Consider the following 20,196-nt stretch of genomic DNA (forward strand, 5'->3'; position numbering starts at 1 on the left):
GGCGCCTGGGTGGCTCAGTTGGTTGAGCATCCAACTTCGCTTCAGGTCATGATCTCATGGTTTGTGGGTTCGAGCCCCACATTGGGCTCTGGGCTGACCACTAGCTCAGAGCCTGGAGCCTGCTTTGGATTCTGTGTCTCTATCTCTCTCTGCCACTCCCCTGTTCATGTTCTCTCTCTCTCTGTCTTTCAAAAGTAAATAAAATGTAAAAAATAAATTAAAAAGAAACCCACGATCTATTTATATGCTGTCTAACAAAGGACTCATTTCAGACCTAAAGACACCTGCAGATTACAAGTGAGAGGAAGAAAAAGCATTTATCATGCAAATGGGTATGAAAAGAAAGCCAGGATAGCAATGCTTATATCAGAAAAAATGGGCTTTAAAATAAAGACTGTAACAAGAGACACAGAAGGATACTATATAATAACAAAGGGGGCAATCCAACAAGAAGATATAACAATTGTGCAAATTTATGCACCCAACATGAAAACACCCAAATACATAAACAATTAATAACAAACATAAAGGAAATGACTGATAGTAATACAATATCAGTCCACTTATATCAAAGGACAGATCATTCAAACAGGAAATCAATAAGGAAATAGTGGCTTTGATTGATGCACTGAACCAGATGGATATAACAGATATATTAAGAACATTTCATCTTAAAACAGCAGAATACATATTCTTTTCAAATGCACATGGAACATTCTCTATAATAGATCACATATTAGGCTATAAAACAAAGTCTCAATAAATTAAAAAAGGTTGAAGTCATACCATGCATCTTTTCTGAACACGATGCTATGAAACTGGAAATCAACCACAAGAAAACATTTGGAAAGACCACAAATACACGGTGGTTAAATAACATGGTACCAAACAATAAATGGGTCAACCAAAAAAATCAAAGAAAAAATAAAAAATTACACGGAAACAAATGAAAATGAAAACACAATGGTTCAAAATCCTTGGGATCCAGCAAAAGCAGTTCCAGGAGAGAAGTTTGTAGTAATACAGGTCTGCCTCAAGAAACAAGAAAAATCTCAAATAACCTAACCTTACACCTAAAGAAGCTAGAAAAAGAAAAACAAACACAACCTAAACTCAGCAGAAGGAAGAAAATACTAGCAAACTGAATCCAACAATACTTAAATTTAAAAAAATCATACACCATGATCAAGTGGGGTTTATTCTCAGGATGCAAGGGTGGTTCCATATTTGCAAAAATAATCCATATAATACATCAATAAGAGAAAGGATAAAAAACAACATTATCATTTCAAAAGGCACAGAGAAGTAATTTGACAAAGTACTGCATCCATTCATCATAAAAACTCTCAACAAAGTAGATTTAGAGGAAACATACCACTACATAATAAGAGCCATCTATGAAAAATCCACAGCTAATATACTCAGTTGGAAAAAAACTGAGAGCTTTTCCCCTAAATTCAGTAATAAGATGATATTCATTCAAACCACTTTTATTCAACATAATACTAGAAGTCTATCCACAGAAATTAGATAACAAAAAGAAACAAAGGCATCTAAATTGGTAAGGAAGAATTAAAACTTTCACTATTTACAGATTACATGATACCATATATGGAAAAACTGCAAGTCCTCCAAAAACTGCCTGAACTAATAAATGAATTTAGTAAAGTCACAGAATACAAAATCAATGTACAGAAATATGTACCATTTTTATATAATAAAAATGAATTAGCAAAAAGAAAAATAAAAAAATAATCCCATTTACAGTTGCATCAAAAATAATAAAATTCTTAGGAGTAAACTTAACCAAAGAGATCAAAGTACTGTACTCTGAAAACTAGAAAACATTGATAAAAGAAATTGAAGAATGCATAAAAGACATTTCCATAAAAGAAATGGAAAGATACTCTATGCTCATGGATTAGATGAACAAATATTATTAAACTGTCACTATTACCCAAGCAGTCTACACATCTAATGTAATCTCTATAAAAATACCATCAGCATCTTTCACAGAACTAGAACAAGCAGTCTTAAAATGTGTATATGGAACCACAAAAGACCCTGAAAAGTCAAAGAAATCTTGAAAAAGAAAAACAAAACTGGAGGCATCACAATCCTTGACTTCAAGATATATTAAAAACCTGTAGTAATCAAAACAGTATGATACTGGCATAAAAACAGATACACAGATCAATGGAATAGAATAAAAAACTGAGAAAGAAACCTGCAGTTATATGGTCAATTAATCTTTGACAAAGGGGAACTGAATATACAATGGGGAAAAGACAGTCTCTTCAACAAATGGTGTTGGGAAAACTGGACAGCTGAATGCAAAAGAATGAAACTGGACCATATTCTCTCACCATACACAAAAATAAACTCAAAACAGACTAAAAACCTAAACATAAGACCTGAAACCATAAAAATCCTTGAAGAGAGCACTGGTAGTAATGTTGCTGACATCAACTGTAGCAACATTTTTCTACATACTTCTTCAGAGGCAATGAGAATAAAAGCAAAAAACTACTGGGATTTCATCAAAATAAAAAGCTTTTGCATAGCGAAGGAAACAACCAACAAAACTAAAAGATAACCTACTAAATGGGAGAAGATATTTACAACTGACATATCTGGTAAAGGGTTTGTATACAAAATATATGAAGAACTTAGACAACTCACTACCCCAAAACCAAATAACCCAATTAAAAAATGGGCAGAAAAGATGAAGAGACATTTGTCCAAAGAAGACATACAGATGTCCAACAGACACATGGAAAGATGCTTAATATCACTTATCATCAAGGAAATGCAAAGCAAAACTACAATAAGATACCACCTCACACCTGTCAGAATGGCTAAAATAAAAAAACACAAGAAACAACAAGTGTTGGCAAGGATGTGTAGAAAAAAAAAACCTCGTACACTATTGTTGGGAATGCAAAGTGGTATAGCCATTATGGAAAACAGTATGGATGTTCCTCAAAAAGTTAAACATAGAACTACCCTATGATCCAGTAATTGAAGTACTAAGTATTTACCCCAAAAATATCAAAACATTAATTCAAAGTTTCCTCAATGTTTACTGCAGCATTATTTATAATAGCCAAATTATAGAAGCAACCCAAGTGTCTGTAGATACATGAATGGATAAAGAAGATGTGGTATGTGTATACACACACACACACACACACACACACACACACACACACTGGAATATTTTTTAGCCATAAAATAAATGAAATCTTGCCATTTGCAACCACATGGACGGAGCTACAGAGCATAATGCTAAGCAAAATAAGTCAGAGAAAGACAAATACCATATGATTTCACTCATATGTGGAATTTAAGAAACAAAACAAATGAGCAAAGGATAAAAAAAAGAAAGAGAAACAAACCAAGAAACAGACTCTTTTCTTTTGAACTTTATTTATTTATCTCTGTGGGGGCGGGGGGAGGTGGGCAAAGAGGTAGGGAGAGAGAAACTCAAGCAGGCTCCATGCTGTCAGCACATAGAGACTAACCTGGGGTTCAGTCTCATGAACTGTGAGATCATGACCTGAGCTAAAATCAAGAGTTGGATGCTTAACCAATTGAGCTACCTAGGTACTCCATGAAACAGACTCTTGACTATAAAGAACAATCTGTTGGTTACCAGAGGGGAAGTGGGTAGAGGGAAAGGTGAAGTAGGTCATGGGGATTAAAGAGTATACTTAGCATGAAGAACAATGACCAATGTATAGGATTGTTGAATTGCTATATTGTAACTTGAAATTCACATAACATTATATGTTAACAATACTGGAATTAAACTTATTAAAAACACTATCTATGAAAACCCTTATCAAGTAGATAATGATCAAGGGTCACATTTCAAAGGTCATGATACACAAGATTTGGCAAAAAGCATAACATTAAATAGAGGTTTCATCTACCCTATAATCCATAAATGACAGGGTTAATAAAAATTTAAAAATATGTATTAAAGCAACAGATTAAACTGTTAAAACCACCTTGGCCAAGTCTACTAAAGTACTATTCCAGGTTTAGTAAATTTAAATTATCAACCAGAAGGGCCTATTGCCCAAATGCCAGACGGGACCCCCCAAGGCACCCAACACAAAAAAGGTATAGAAGTCTCAGGAAAATAGACATTATCTCGACACTTACATGGATCAACTTCTATGCTGCTGAGAACACCCAGGTCCATCACATCAGGGAAGGGAATTAACTACTGGAATTTGCAATGGCCAAAAAGTTGATGGCCAAAAAGTTGATGAATTACTTCACACCACCCTTGGCCAAAAAGTTGATGAATTACTTCACACCACCCTTGGGTGAGGGGGAACTCCTCAATCTTCACTGGGATCCCACTGTCCAGGTAAACTGGACTTGTTAAAATGCACATGCCTGAAGTAAAATATACATCTTGAGAGACAGGAGAAGACGTGGGTCCTTATCTGGCATATCCCATCCTTAGTCCATCTGCTCCTGCCTGACAATGCTGCCTCTCTTGGCCAACTGATATGGGGTGTACAACCAAGCTAAAGTTCCAAAGCTGCCAGCCTCACTCTCCTCAAGGCCAAATAGACACTGTTTTTCACTAGTGCGATCATTTGGCCACTGTATTTGTTGCCCTCGTACACCTGGAGGATGTTACATCACTCACAAAAACTCTTACTAAATTCACTCAGCAACCCCTGAATGATCCAACAAAGCTTGTCCCTTCTAAACACTGAAATGACTCTCATAAGAAAAGCTGTCTTCCAAATAGAATGGGCTTAGTATTACTGTCTCACAAGGAGGCACCTTGTGCCATTATCCAAAAAGTAAGTTATATGCTCATATCTGATGAGTCTGTTATTGTATCATTTTCATTAAATCACTTGAGAACACAAGTAAATGATCTGAATGATTCAACCCCTAACCAGGAGGTTTAATAAATTAATGGTTTGAATCCTGGGGATCTTGATAGAAAAAGGTTGTTAATGATTTTTAAAATTATCGTCTTAACCTATGTTTTCTCTTACATGTACCTGTATTGTTGCTGTGGCACCTGCCTCCAATGTAGCCATGTAGCCACTGGAAGAGCCACCTTCATGCTGATAAAAACCCTTGCACACCACTCACAGCTCATTGCAGAAGAGGGGGATATATGAAATCATTAGAGCTGGTCACAAGGGTGCACTATGAGGAGGCGCCTGGGTGGCTCAGTTGGTTGAGCCTCTGACTCTTGACTTTAGATCAGGTAATGATTTCCTTATTCATGGGGTCAAACCCCACAACTAGGGATTCTCTCTCTCCCTTCCTCTCTGCCCCTCCCCCACTCACACGTGCATGCATATGCTCTCTCAAAATAAATAAACTTAAAATAAAAATAAAGAGTGGGGTGTTGGGAAATATGATAAAAAAAGACATAAGTATTGACTGACCTGTGAGCTGGACCCGGGTGCTTAGAGGCTCCTTATTTCCTCCCCTGTCCTCCCCTGTTCTTGAAACGTGTGTTATGTTTTTGCTTTTCCCACTTCCAGAGGCTGCTCTAAGGGCATAGCTTTGAGACGGTGATGTGATGTATACCTGCATAATATATGTGACAGAGCCCAGCCAGGACTTTCTTATAAACTTTTAAAATTTGGAGGATACACGTGGGGATTCATTTATCTTGCTGACACCCAAGACAAACCTCATATGCAAGTTCCATTTGCTATTATAAAAACTGCCACCTACCAAGATGGAATGGCCTGCTTCTTTAGTCTCTCCCTGACCTCTACGTGCAAATGGAGCCATTTCAAATTACATCAGGAAAGCTCCTGAGAGGACTATGAACCTACAGGTTCACAGTACTTTCAACCTCATCTTAAATGCCTTGATATACTTTACAGTGTTAATAATTTCTTCCTCCTTAAACTATTCTTGTATTTGGCTTTTATGATACTATACTCTTCTGATTTTCTATCTACTTCTTTGTCCATTCTTTCTTCTTCTCTTCTGTGGGTTGGTCTTCACTTGCTCCTTAAATATTCCTCAGTATGTGTGGATACTCTGGTGTGCAAGTAACAGAAAACTCAACTCAAAAAGATTTGAAAAATAGGGAAACCTATGTCACACTATAAGAATTCCAGAATTCAGGTGACTCAAGGATTGTGTAAGGCAGCAGCTGAATTAAGTAGTCAAGGTCCCAGGTTCTTTTATGCATTTCTTCTCTGCCATCCTTAGTATGCCACGTTTGTCCCTGGACTGACTCCTTTCCTGGTTACAAGACATGTGCTGCAATTCCAGATATAATCCTCAAGAAAGGAAAAGGCTGCTTTTAACTCTCATAGAAAGCTGACCCAGAAACCTCAAGCAAACTTCTTACATCTTCTTGTCAAGAGTTGTACATATGTCCATGCCTAAACCAATTGCTGGGAAGTTACTAACCATGAGTAGTTTAGATCAGTGGTTCTCAAGCTTTTCTGCACATTTGGATTACCTGAGAAATTTTTTAAAATCTTGATGCTTCAATATAAATAAATTGCAATCTCTAGGGATGGATTAAAAATATATATTTATGGGATTATATTAATATATAGGGAATAATATTAATATATAATTTATGTGGAGATAAAATTAACATAATTCACTTATTTAAAGTGAACAATTGAGTGGTTCTTAGTAGTATATTCACAGAGTTATCCAACCATCATCATGGTCAGTTTTAGAGCATTTTCATGTCATCACCTGCTAAAAACCCTGTAGTCATTCCCCATTTCCCCCTGATCCCCCAGTCCCGGGCAACCACTAATATACTTTTTGTCTGTATAGATTAGCCTTTTCTGGATATTTCCTATAAATGGAATCATACATTATACAGGCTTTTGTGACTGGCTTCCTTCACATAGCATAATGTTTTCAAGGTTCATTCATGCTGTAGCATATATCAATACTTCATCCCTTTTTTTTTGATTGACTAATATTCCATTATATGCATTGTCTCATTTTATTTATCTACTCATTCACTTAATGAACAGTTGGGTTGTTTCTGCTTTTTGGCTATTATATATAATGCTGCTATGAGCATTTGTGTATGAGTTTTCATGTGGACTTTTTTTTTTCTTGCAACAAGATGGGCAACACTTTATTTAGATCACCAAAAATAAGGCTTTACAGAAAGGGAACCATAACATTATGCAACAAAGTATAGCTGTAAAATCTCAAACAAGAGAGGCAACGCTTTATTTAGATCACCAAAAATAAGGTTTTGGAGGAAAGGAACTGTAACAAGCAAACGTGTGGCTGTCCATTTTCTTTTGTCGTCGATATCAATTCCCTCTACATATTTTGGGACCACTTGGTGATTTCCAAGAGAAACTAAAATTTGTTGGGCAGACTTATTGAGCATCATCACAAGAATGAAAACAGTTAGGAGAACAATTTTGCTTACTGCTAATGAATAATTAAAAAACGTGGGCACTGCTAACAAATAATTCCAACATCTACTAAAACAGCCTAAGCTACACATACTTCCATTAAGGTTTCACTGTGAACACAGCTGCTCTTTAACCGCTGTCACAGATGACACGTACAGCGGCAAGGGTCAGATGTTGGACGCCGTTCAGGCACCCAGGAAGTAAACCTTAACAGAAATAACTACAGTATGTAAGCAACTCAAACAAACGGGCCCACCTCCGCCAGCGCCCCCAGGGTGGCTGCTGTGTCAGCCCCTGAAGGAAGGTCCGCGGTCTCCCTAGGCCTTCACTGGGAACCTAGATCACGAAGCTAGACACGCGAGGCGTTCTTCCGGAGCCATCGAAACTTCAGTAAATCGTCCTGGGGTTCTTGGTGCTATAGTGTGCCTCACAGGCAGCGACATAGGCAGACTCTGGGAAGAAATCCTCGTGGTATTCTGCCAAAAACCTAAGAAAGAGATCAAAGTGCTTCTGTAAAGCCTTCAGATTCTTCTCAGAAAAGGACATCTTTCCAAGGATTTCTGGAAGTTTCACAAACAATCGCAGCAAGTGTTGTGCCCCGTAAATGTAAGAGGGCGGAGGCGGCTGGTCACTTGGGGGGTAACTGTCCGGCACCAGTTTCCAGGAGAGGACCTCATTTATTTCGTTAGTTCTTCTGCCTTCGAAGCCAGGGAACACTGCACTCCCTCCCTTGCTAGGGGTCAGAGGAACGGGCGAGGATGATCTGCTGTGCACAGGTGTCGTCTTCTCCAGGTGCAGGAAGAGCTTAGGCATGCTGCCCGACATGTCCTGCTGCCGGCGCTTGGGCTGAGGCGACGTGCGGCTCTCCGACAGCCTGTCACGGTCGGCAGAGTGGCGCGTGGACCGCCTCAGAGACTGCAAGGCTTCCGGCTCGGCCTTGCGCCTCTTGGGAATGGCCGGTTCGCCGGACGCGAGCTGACTTTCCGTGGACTGCGGTGTGGATGGATTCAGCAACGGCGGGCTCGGGGAGAGTTCCACCTGGCTCCTGCTGGTTCTTGTGGCACTTTCTTTAATTTGAAGAAAAAACTTGGATGAAGTAACCTTTTTATACTGAACTTGTTCATACGGAGAGAGCAGAACCAGTGGGAGCGTGTAATCAAAAGTTATTCTTAATCCATCCACCATCTCCTTACAAAGGTCAACGTTCTTTTCTGCTGGAATATAGTGCACATTCATGTTGGCATGATGGCGACGAGGCCTCTCAGTGGCTGAAAAGGCAGCATTAATAGTGAAATGCTTCACGTAGGATTCCAAAATAGTTATGATGTTGGTCTGACAAGGAAGCTTCACTAACCGTTTCCTCCTGTTGATGTAGTAACAATCATCCTCACACTTCTTCTTCAGAACTTGAGGGATTTCGATAGTTATTGTTCTTTCTTCCATTTCCCTTTTCGTGTGTGGCTCCGGTTCTTCCTTCACTTCCCTCTTCTCTTTGATATCACTTTCTTCACTTATTTCTTCATCCTTTTCTTCAGTACTGTCATCACAGGTACTGTCTATTGAGTCTTCATCATTTTCATCTTTTTCTTCAACAGGGAGGCTTTTTAGGACAGAGTCAACACCAGGCAACCTGCAGCGTTTCTTTTTTCTTCCTGTGCTTCTTAGGCGAGCTACAGCTTTCCTTGCCAATTTACGCTGTAATCTCCGATTTTCAGCGGTGTCACGAAGGACATGATCTTCAGCTGCCCATCTATCCCAGCTTCTGTTCCAACCATTAAAATGGATCAGATATTCTGGGATCTTTTTGCCTTTTTCGTCTTTCCCAACAGTAACATCGACAATCTTGGCATCGTACAGCACTCGCGCCTTGGTGGGGTCAGGCTCGAAGCACAGCACTTTCTCCCCTGAGTGGAATTTAAATTTCATGCCCTTGCTCAAGCTCATTTGCTCATCATGGCGGAGCGCGAGGTTCCGGGAGAGGGCGGAGCCCGCATGCGCAGTGGAGGAGATAGCGTGCCTCGGCGGGGGTGGGGGGAGGGAGCGGGGAATGGCGGAGGCTGCAGCCACCCCGCCCTCAGTCCCGCCCATGTGGACATATTTTTCATTTCTCTTGGGTGTGTACATAGGAGCAGAATTGCTGGCTTATGTGATAATTCTATGCTTAATCTTTTGAAGAACTGCCAGACTGTTTTCTAAAATATCTGCACTACTTTATGTTCTCACCAGCAATGTATAAAGGTTCCAATTTCTCTGCATCCTCATCAATAATTATCATGTCTCTTTAAAATTATACTCATATTAGTCATCCTAGTGGCAATTTTTTGAAGTGGTATTTTATTGTGGTTTTGATTTGCATTTCCATATAGCTAATGATATTGAATATCCCTTCATGTGTTTGTGGACCATTATGTCTTCTTTGGAGAAATGTTTATATTACTTGCCCATTTTTAAATTGGGTTGTTTTCTTTTTATTAAGCTTTAAGAATTCTTTATATATTTGATGCAAGTCCTTTATCAAATATGTAATTTGCAAATACCTTGCCCATTTTGTGGATTGTCTTTTCTTCCTGATATTCTTTGAGGCACAAAAGTTTTTAATCTTAAGAAGCCTAATTTATTTAGTTTTTCTTTTGTCATGTGTGCTTTGGTGTCATATCTAAAAAACCATTGCCAAAGCTGAGCTCATGAAGATTTGCTGCTATGTTTTCTTCTTAGGATTTTATAATTTTAGCTCCTATAATTGTGTCCATGATCCATCTTAAACTAAATTTGTGTATGGTGTGAGGAAGGGATACAATTTCATTCTTTGCATGTGATTATCCAGTTGTCCTGACATCATTTGTTGAAGAGACTGTTCTTGGATTGTCTTGGAATCCTGTAGAAAATAAATGTGAGGGTTTATTCCTGGGCTTTCAGTTCTACCCCACTGATCAATATACCTATTCTTTTTTTTAAGATGTTTTTATTTTATTTTTGAGAGAGAGAGAGAGAGAGAGAGAGAGAGAGAGAGAGAGAGAGAGAAACAGAGCACAACCAGGCAAAGGGCAAAGAGGGAGGGAGACACAGAATCTGAAGTAGACTCTAGGCTCCAAGGTGTCAGCACAGAGCCTGACGTGGCACTCCAACTCATGAACCATGAAATTGTGACCTAAGCATAAGTTGGACTGAGCCACCCAGGTGCCCCCTATATACTTATACTAATACCACATTGTCTTGAGTACTATAGCTTTGTAGTAAATTTTGAAGTCAGAGTGTGAGTCCTCCAGCTTTGTTCCTCTTTGAGATAGTTTCGGTGATTCTTGGGTCCTTATACTTCTGTATGAAATTTGGGATCAACTTGTTAATTTCTACAAAAAATCCAGCTTGTGTTTGACTGGAATTGTGTTTAATCTGCAGATCAATTGAGGTGAATTGGTTTCTTTTAACAATATTAAGCCTTCTTATCCATGAACATGAGGTGTCTTTCCATTTATTTAGATCTTCAAAAATCTCTTTGAACAATATTTAATAGTTGTCAGAGTATAAGAACTAGTGCTGGGGTGGTAGAGAGAGGACTGTTGTTGTTAGGATGTTTAGCTTCCCCTAATGCAAATGAATTACACGGGGGAGAGGAGACTGCCAAATAAAAGTCTAGGTTCTCTTCAGACAGAACAAAAGGTCATACAGTGAGTAGTAGTAATTCCTTAGGCTTTATTGGTGAATTGGGAACCAACACTGAGGAAAAGAAGGCAGAATATGGTTTATTTTTATTTTTCTTTCCTCTTCTGCTTTTTTGCAGATTGTTGCTCTTCCAGGGTAGGGAGGGATGAATGGGTGACAGGTAAAGGGCTAAGTCTGGTGCTGTTTATAGTTTTCTTTTAGCTGTGGAATGCTCTCTGTGATCAAATTTCTCTCCTCTGTTGAGCACTTTTATGGGTTCTTTGGCAAACCTGTGGTGGGCTTCTGAACAGTTTTCTATGCCAAAGGTAATTTTTTCTCTGGCAACCTTTGGTGATCCCCCCTTACCTTCTCTGTCTCTAGTTGTACATCAGGGGAGGGTAGAGGTCAGGGGTGGGGGTTGGGAGGGTGGGGCAGCTGTATCAGTGGTCAGTTTCTTGAGACAAAGTTCATTCAGACCTCACTACCTGTAGCTAGGGTGTCCATGTGGCTCAAGGAATTCATGCGCCCTTTCCATGCCAAGTGGTTGAAGTGCAGTGTAACCAGCTCTGATTACCCTCTCCTTGTCTTGCTGTCATGGTAGTTCTAGCCAGTCTCCTGCCTTCAGACTTTTCCAGACAAGAATAGGCATTAGGTCTAAGACTCCTGGGTTCCTTAGCAAGCTCTCTCAAGTCTCCCAGACTCTGCTTTGATAGTAAGTAGACTGGGGTAAGCCTAAGGGTTTCTGTAACTAAGTCAGGTTTCATTCAAGTAATGAGATGCTAGTCTCTCCTGTTGCAGGTTATCCTAATATTTGTGAAGATTCTCTTAGAATTCTGGAGGGAGGAGTCAAGATGGTGGAGAGGAAGGTTGCTCTGTAAACTTAGTCTGCCCCATCTATCAAACTGAGAAGGACATTACTCTCATCTGCAAGAGTGGAAGGACAAAAAACAGACTCCAGAAAGAAGACAACCTCAGAGATGCCTGAGTGAGTGAGTGCGAACTGGGGAGATTGGAAAATGGGCCAGCCTGAGAAGGGCAGGGGAGGTGGGAGCCCCAGCCCAACACAGGGAAAGCACGGAGCCCCTGAGAGACAAAGGGAAGAGAAAGAGAAACTGAACACGCTGATAGTACTGTCTCTAGAGAAGAAACAAAGAACGTTTAACCCCTCTTGGAGAGAAAAACTCTCACTCCATATATAACCACTGGCCAGCCTGAATCCAAAACCCGGGTGGCACAAGGGAAAAAACAGCCCCCACCCCTGTGAGATCCCGGCAGGGAGTCGGCAGCGGCAGCCCTGGGGGGCACACACTTCGGCCTCAGCTGTGGGAATAGGAACACACACCTCATTTCCACAGTGAATCTTGCCTCCAGCATTGGCTGCGTGAATCCCGAATACCGGGTGCCAACAGGGAAAAAATAGCCCCTACCCCTATGTGATATCAGCAGGGAGTTGGCGGTGGCAGAGTCGGGGGCGCATGCTTCAGCTGTGGCTGCAGGAGCACACACCTCATTTCCAGCAGTGCCCTGCGCCTCAGGCAGCAGCAGCCAAATCCCGGCCGGTGCCAAGAGAAATTGCTCCTTCCCCCTACACGATCCTAGCTAGGAGTTGGTGGCCGCGGCTGTGGGGGCACACACTTCACCTCCTGCAGTGCGCCTCGCCTCCGGCAGCAACAGCACAAATCCCTGCCTGCGCCAAGAGAAACTGTTCCCTCGCCTTACAAGATGCCAGCTAAGAAGCCAGCCACCAAAGCAAGTACATCTCATCTGTGGTAGCATAAAAGTGCATGGACTAGGATTTTGAAACGAGGTAGGACTGGAAAATACAGCTTGGGTCAGCTGCGGCACAAGGAGATTGGACTCATTAGAATAGCCTGCAGTGCTTAGTTTCAGTGGAGCTTGGGGAATCACCATTCATCCTCCGCAACCACCATGGTGGAGCCTCCGAGAGCAGCCCACAAGACTATGTACACCAAACCACGCCTATCTGCGAGGGAGAGCTGCTGCTTTTCTTTTTTGTACTTATTTATTATTATTATTATTACCTTTTTTACTTTTTAAATTTAAAAAAAAATTTTTACTCCTTAGTTTCCTTTTTCCTTTCTACTTCTTTTTTTTTTCCTCTTGCCATCTAGATATATTCTCCTTTATCTCATCCTTATCTCTCCCCTCGACTGGTTATACACTTTTAGATTGTCCATTGTCCTTTGTTATCTCTGTCCCCATCTATTTTTTTCTTCTCTTCTTTTCTTCTCTTTCCTCTCCCTTTTCTTTTCTTCCTTTCCCCCTTTTAATTTGTTTGTTTGTTTGATTTGACTGTATGTTTGTGTGCTTCTGTTCCCTGTGTGTTTGTCTGTCTGTTTCCCTTCTCTGGGCAACCCCAAGAAACAAGCCAAAGTATGCATGATGGCGAGTCCCAAATATCGCTGAGTAGGGGAATAAAATAATCAAAGGCACAAGAAGAGAAACTGAGACACCATTAAAAGAACATTTCCTGAAATGACAGGCCATGGACAGTCAATAAGCCTCTTTTAACAGAGCAATACTAACAGGTGCACAGTGCACAATGAGCTTTTTAAAACTGATAAGAGACAGAAAACCAGCCAAAATGACAAAATGAAAGAACTCTTCCCTGAAGAATCTCCAGGAAGAAGTCACAGCCACAGAACTGCTCAAAACAGATCTAAACAATATAACTGAACTAGTATTTAAAACACTTGTCATAAAATTGATCGCTGGGCTTGAAAAAAGCATCAGAGAAGCTACTGAGACAATGACTAGGGACTTTGAAAATAGGTGTGATGAGTTTAAAAAGGCTATAAATGAGGTGAATAATAAAATGGAGGCAGCCACCTCAAGGATTGAAGAGGCAGAGAGAAGAATAGGTGAATTAGAAGACACAGTTATAGCAAAAGAGGAAGCTGGAAAAAAAAAGAGAGAGAAATTGATCCAGGAGCAGGAAAGGAGAATTCAAGACCTGAGTGATACAATCAAACGGAACAACATCCGTATCATAGGAATTCCTGAAGAGGAAGAAAGAGAGAGAGAGGTCCTGAAGGGATACTAGACCAAATTATAACTGAGACTTTCCCAAATCTGGGGAAAGAAAGAGACATTCAAATTCAAGAGGCACAAAGAACCCCCTTGAGACTTTTGGCACAATGTATCATAGTGAAACTGGCAAAATATAAAGATAAAGAGAGAATTCTGAAAGCAGCTAGGGATAAAAGGGTCCTCACATATAAAGGGAAACCTATCAGAGTGGTTACAGACCTATCTAATGAAACTTGGCAGGCCAGGAAGGAATGGCAGGAAATCTTCAATGTGATGAACAGAAAAAAACATGCAGCCAAGAATCCATTACCCAGCAAGCCTGTCATTCAAAATAGAAGGAGAGATAAAGGTGTTCCCAAATAAACAAAAATTGAGAGAATTCATGACTGCCAAACCAGCCCTACAAGAAATCCTAAGAGGGAGTCTATGAGGGAAATGTTGCAAAGAATACAAGATAACAGAGATACCACTATAAACATGAATTCTATGGAAAACACAATGACTCTAAACCCACATTTTTCAATATAACACTGAATGTAAATGGACTGAATGCTCCAACCAAACGACACAGGGTAGCAGAATGGATAAAAAACAAAATCCATCTATTTGCTGTCTACAAGAGTCTCATTTTAGACCTGAAGATACCTTCAGGTTGAAAGTAAAGGGATGGAGAAATATCTATCATGCGACTGGAAGCCAAAAGCAAGCTGGAGTAGCCATACTTATATCAGACAAACTGGACTTTAAAGTAAAAGCAGTAACAAAAGATGAAGAAGGACATTATATAATAATTACAGGGTCTCTCCATCAGGAAGAGCTAACAATTATAAACATCTGTGTGCCGGATTCAGGAGGGCCCTAATACATAAAACAATTAATCACAGACAGAAGCAATCTTATTGATAAGAATGTGCTAATTGCAGGGGACTTTAATACTCCACTGACAGCACTGGTTGTCAGATCAATCAGACAGAAAATCACTAAGGAAGCAATGGACTTGAACGACACACTGGAACAGATGGTACTGATAGATATATTTAGAACTCTGCATCCTGAAGAGAGGAAATTCACCTTCTTTTTGAGTGTACATGGCACATTCTCCAAGATAGATCACATACTGGGGCATAAAGCAGCCCTCCATAAATATAAACTAATTGAGATCATACCATGCACACTTTCAGATCACAATGCTATGAAACTTGAAATCAACCACAGGAAAAAGTCTGGGAAACCTCCAAAAATGTGGAGGTTAAAAACTACCCTACTAAAGGATGATTGGGTTAATCAGGCAATTAGAGAAGAAATTCAAAAATATATGGAAACCAACGAAAATGAAAATACAACAATCCAAAATCTCTGGGATGCAGCAAAGGCAGTCCTAAGAGGAAAGTATTTTGCAATCCAGGCCAATCTCAACAAACTAGAAAGAGCACAAATTCAAAAGGAAAACTTCCAAACTCATTCTACGAAGCCAGCATCACCTTGATACCCAAACCAGACAGAGACCCAGCCAAAAAAGAGAACTACAGACCAATATCCTTAATGAATACAGATGCAAAAATACTTAACAAGATACTAGCAAATCGAATTCAACAGCATATAAAAAAATTATCCATCATGATCAAGTGGGATTCATTCCTGGGTTACAGGGCTGGTTCAATATTCACAAATCCATCGATGTGATCCATCACATTAATAAAAGAAAAGATAAAAACCATATGATCCCGTCGATAGATGCAGAAAAAGCATTTGACAAAATACAGCACCCTTTCTTAATCAAAACCCTTGAGAAAGTCGGAATTGAAAGAACTTACCTAAACATTATAAAAGCAGTCTTAAAATTCTGTATACTTGTCTTAAGGGATAGTGTAAGGGAGAAGGAAAAAGAGCAGAGCCTTCATTAACCTATATGACCTTGTGTGGATTAGGAAAAGGACATTACTTCTCAGGATACTTTACTGCCATCTGCTGGAAAATTGTTATAACACCATATAAATCTCTGATGACTATGGGATGAATGGTGCCCCCTGTAGTTGTGCAATGTATGTGTAGCACAGCTATAAAGAGTGTTCCCAAGAAGAAAAATCTCAACACCCTTTGCTTCTATGAATCCTTTTCAATGACTCCTTTTCTGGCAGGTTTCTTTTCTCATAGATAGATTATGTGCGATAAGGTTTTTATCTTTTTGTAAATCCTGCAAAAATGTATCTAGCACCTATCCTCCCAATTTGAGAGTATTTATTGTCCTTTATCTTCAACTTTGTAGCCTTAGATGAAATTATGAGAAAACAGAAAAGTCTTATTTTACTTCTTGTTATTGCCTTTTGTTAGCCAACTGTTAGGCAGCATGCAAAGGTAACATAAGAATCCAGAGGATAACAGCTTTCAAAGTGAAGTACAAAATATGTATAATAAACTCCCTCCCCCAAAAGTTAGCAGTAACTAAATATACTCTGGATTAGAATGTGTCAATGAATTTAAATGTCCCAGTTTATGTTTTAGAGCCAAGTACATAATAAATGGGTAAATGAATGAATGAATGAATACCAAATAGAAACTGAGACTCTGAATCATGTGTTTTAATCTATCAGGTTCTTTCTTTATTTCTTTTTAAATAATGACTGTTTCTTGATTTTGTTTTTTAATTAAACATTTTTTAAAGTTTATTATTTTATTTTATTAAAAAATTTTATGTCTTTATTTTATTTTGAGAGAGACAGACAGAGAGTGAGCAGGGGAAGGACAGAGAGAGGGAGACACAGAATCCAAAGCAGACTCCAGGCTCTGAGCTGTCAGCACAGAGCCCAATGCAGGGCTCCAACCCACGGACTGTGACATCATGACCTGAGCTGAAGCTGGGCGCTTAACCAACTGAGCCACCCAGGCTCAGTTGTCATCAGGTTATTTCTGTGAGAATCTGTCCTATATCAATTGTTTTAGTTTCCTGCACCTTCAAAAAATTGCCACAAACTGGGTGGTTTAAAACAACAGAAATTTACCTCTCACAGTCTTGGGGCCAGAAGTCCAAAATCAAAGTTTTGGGAGGGTTGATTCCTCCTGGAGGTTCTGAGAGAGAATTCAATCCAAGTTTCACTCTTTTCTGGTGGCAGCTAGCAATCCTTGGTGTCCCTTGGCTTGTAGCTACATAACTCCAATCTCTGCTTCTATCTTCCCATGGCTGTCTCACTTGTGTCTTTAATCTTCTTCTCTTTTCTCTGAAAAGGACACAGCCATGGGATTTAGGGATCATCCTAAATCTAAAATGATCTTGCCCCAAGATTCTTAACTTAATTACATCTGCAAAGACCCTATTTCAAATAAGGTTGCATTCATAGGTACCAAGGAATAGGATTTGGATGTATCATTTGGGGGTGGATGACCCAGCCCACTAACCACTGAAAACCTCTCATGCAATAGAAGTGAATTATTTTTTCCATAGCTGCTTTCCAGCAGACAGTAGGATTCCATTTGGCCAGTGAAAGTATGGCTTTGATTTCCCACCAGTGTCACTACCAGTCATGAGGAACACACCCATCACTGCACCCACACCAATGACATCATAGGTGTCTGGACCTTGCACGATAACAAGTTAGGGAAAATCACAAATAGAAAATCATCTTATCCCTAATATTCTGAGGGATACAGTCATCAAATTAATTGAGATGTAAAAAAATTTGTTAGTCTCTTTGAAAATATGGAGAAACAAGAGACATTTGAGAAGGTTCCTTCCTTGTTAGCTCAATGGTTTCCCAATACTAAAAATTTTTTATAGCGTTCCAATTTCTCGAAAGCCTCAACTACAAAAATGAAGTGAGAAAAATCTTGTTCTTTATCAAATATGTGTAATGATAGCTTCTGAACTAGAATGAACCCACTAAAAAAAATATATATATATTTCAGATGTAGTATGTTTTGGTGAGCAGGGAGACCTTGTTTCTTCTCACTGAACTGCAACTGAAAGTGCTTGGCCACCATGCAGCTCATCTGAGGATCTGTCTGGGCACCAGCTTCTTACCATGTGCATTCCAATCTGAACGGAGGGTTCTCACAGTACAATAGGATTCCTCCATGAACAATATTCATTGTTTCTTGCCTATTCTTTTTTTCCTGCTGGGTTAAATCTTTCTTTCTGAAGAATATACTTGGTGTTTAAATGAAAAGTTTACCAAGTATACACACATATATAGGGAATTCTCATAAAGCCATCACAAAGATTCTATTCTAGACTTAACAGTATTTTGTCAACAGTAGGATGTAACGATGTAACAAATTTTTTGGCTGAAATGTTTTATTTTATTAAAATTTTTAAAATGTTTTTGTTTTTTCGAGAGAGAGAGCGAGCGCATGAGCGGGGGAGGGGTAGAGAGACAAGGAGACAGAATCTGAAGCAGGCTCTAGGCTCTGACCTGTCAGCACAGAGCCTGATGTGGAGCTCAAACCATGAACTGTGACATCATGACCTGAGCCAAAGTTGGACGCTTAACCCACTGAGAAACCAGCGCCCTTAGGCTGATATATTTTGATGAAGATCCTAGACATCATACCATTTTATCCCTGTATACATTGGTGTGCATCTCTGAAAATTATAGATATATACCATATACAATACCAATATCATACTCAACACTAATTGTTCAGTATCATCTAATACCCAATCTGTGTTCAAATTTCCCTGATGATTCAAAAATGTCTTTTTGTGGTTTGGGTTTCTTTAAATCAGGACCCAAATAAGACCCACACACAAAATGATATTGTTGTGTCTTTTCAATCTCTTCTAGCACAGGGTTTTTCAGCAGTGGCGCTATTGACATTTGGGAACAGATAGTTCTTACATGTGTGGGCTGTCCTGCACATTGTAGGATGTTTAGCAGCATCCTTGGTCTCTACTCCCCAGATTCCAGTAACAATTGTCACATTCAGATAATCAAAAATGTCTCCAGACATTGTTAAGTGTCCCCCTGAAAACAAAATCATCTCTGTGAGAATACTGATCTAGTATAGTCCTCTCTTTTTTTAAATGTGACTTTGAGTTAAGGAATAAATTAGTTGAGTTGTCTTGTGATGTCCCACATTCTGAATTTGTCTGCTTCTTTATGGGATCATCTAACTTATTCCTCTACCCCATTTTCCTGTCACTGGAAATCAGCTTAAGAGAGGCAAAGTTAGGGTCTCAGGTTCGATATTTCTGATGAAAATACTTCAGAGTTGGTGCCATATTGTGTCAAATTAGGAAACAAGCATGTCTGATTGTGTCATTACTCATGATGCTAATCAGTAGGTTCAGATGGTGACAGTCTGAGCCCTTCTTGCAACATTATCCAACAACCTTTTATTTAGTGGTTTCATTAATTGATGAGCTTTACCCGTATCAACTATTTCATTAGGCTGAATATTAGAGATTTACTAATTCTATCTGTGCTTTTTAATTAAAAAACTTTTTAAAAAGCTTTTATTTAAAATCCAGTTAGTTAACATACAGTGTAATACTGGTTTCAGATGTACAACATAGTGATTCAACGCTTCCATATAATACCTTGTGCTCATCACAACAAGTGCACTCCTTAGTCCCCATCCTACATTTAACCCGTCTCCCATTCATCTCCCTTCTGGTAACCCTCAGATTTTCCTCTATAGTTAAGAGTCTATTTCTTGGTTTGCCTCTCTCTCTCTCTCTCTTTTTTTCTCCATTGCTCATTTGTTTTGTTTCTTAAATTCCACATATGAGTACAATCATACAGTATTTGTCTTTTTCTGACTTACTTCACTTAGTATAATAATCTCTAGCTCCATCTATATCATTGCAAATAGCAAGATTTCCTTCTTTTTTATGGCTGAGTAATATTCCATTGTGTATATATGTGTGTGTGTATATGTATATCATAAAATCACACATCTTTTTTATCCATTCATCAGCCAATGGACACTTGGGCTGGTAGATAATGCTGCTATAAACATTGGAGTGCATATATCCCTTTGAATTAGTATTTTTTGGGGGCACTTGGGTGCCTCAGTTAAGTGTCCAACTTCAGCTCAGGTCATGATCCCATGGTTATGAGTTTGAACCCTGCATTATTGGGCTCTGTACTGTCAACTTGGA

The 20,196-nt window shown here is 39.4% G+C and overlaps 1 protein-coding gene and 1 pseudogene across 1 annotated transcript in view; both read right to left on the bottom strand.

The window, feature by feature from the left end:
• Positions 1-20,196, bottom strand: part of SPPL2A (signal peptide peptidase like 2A) — a 174,402-nt gene that overhangs the window by 118,988 nt on the left and 35,218 nt on the right. The gene's annotated exons all lie outside the window — the stretch shown is intronic.
• Positions 7,179-10,250, bottom strand: LOC115301818 (annotated as a pseudogene).

This window comes from Suricata suricatta, chromosome 9 (assembly GCF_006229205.1).
Source record: "Suricata suricatta isolate VVHF042 chromosome 9, meerkat_22Aug2017_6uvM2_HiC, whole genome shotgun sequence".
Classification (NCBI taxonomy): Eukaryota; Metazoa; Chordata; class Mammalia; order Carnivora; family Herpestidae; genus Suricata; species Suricata suricatta.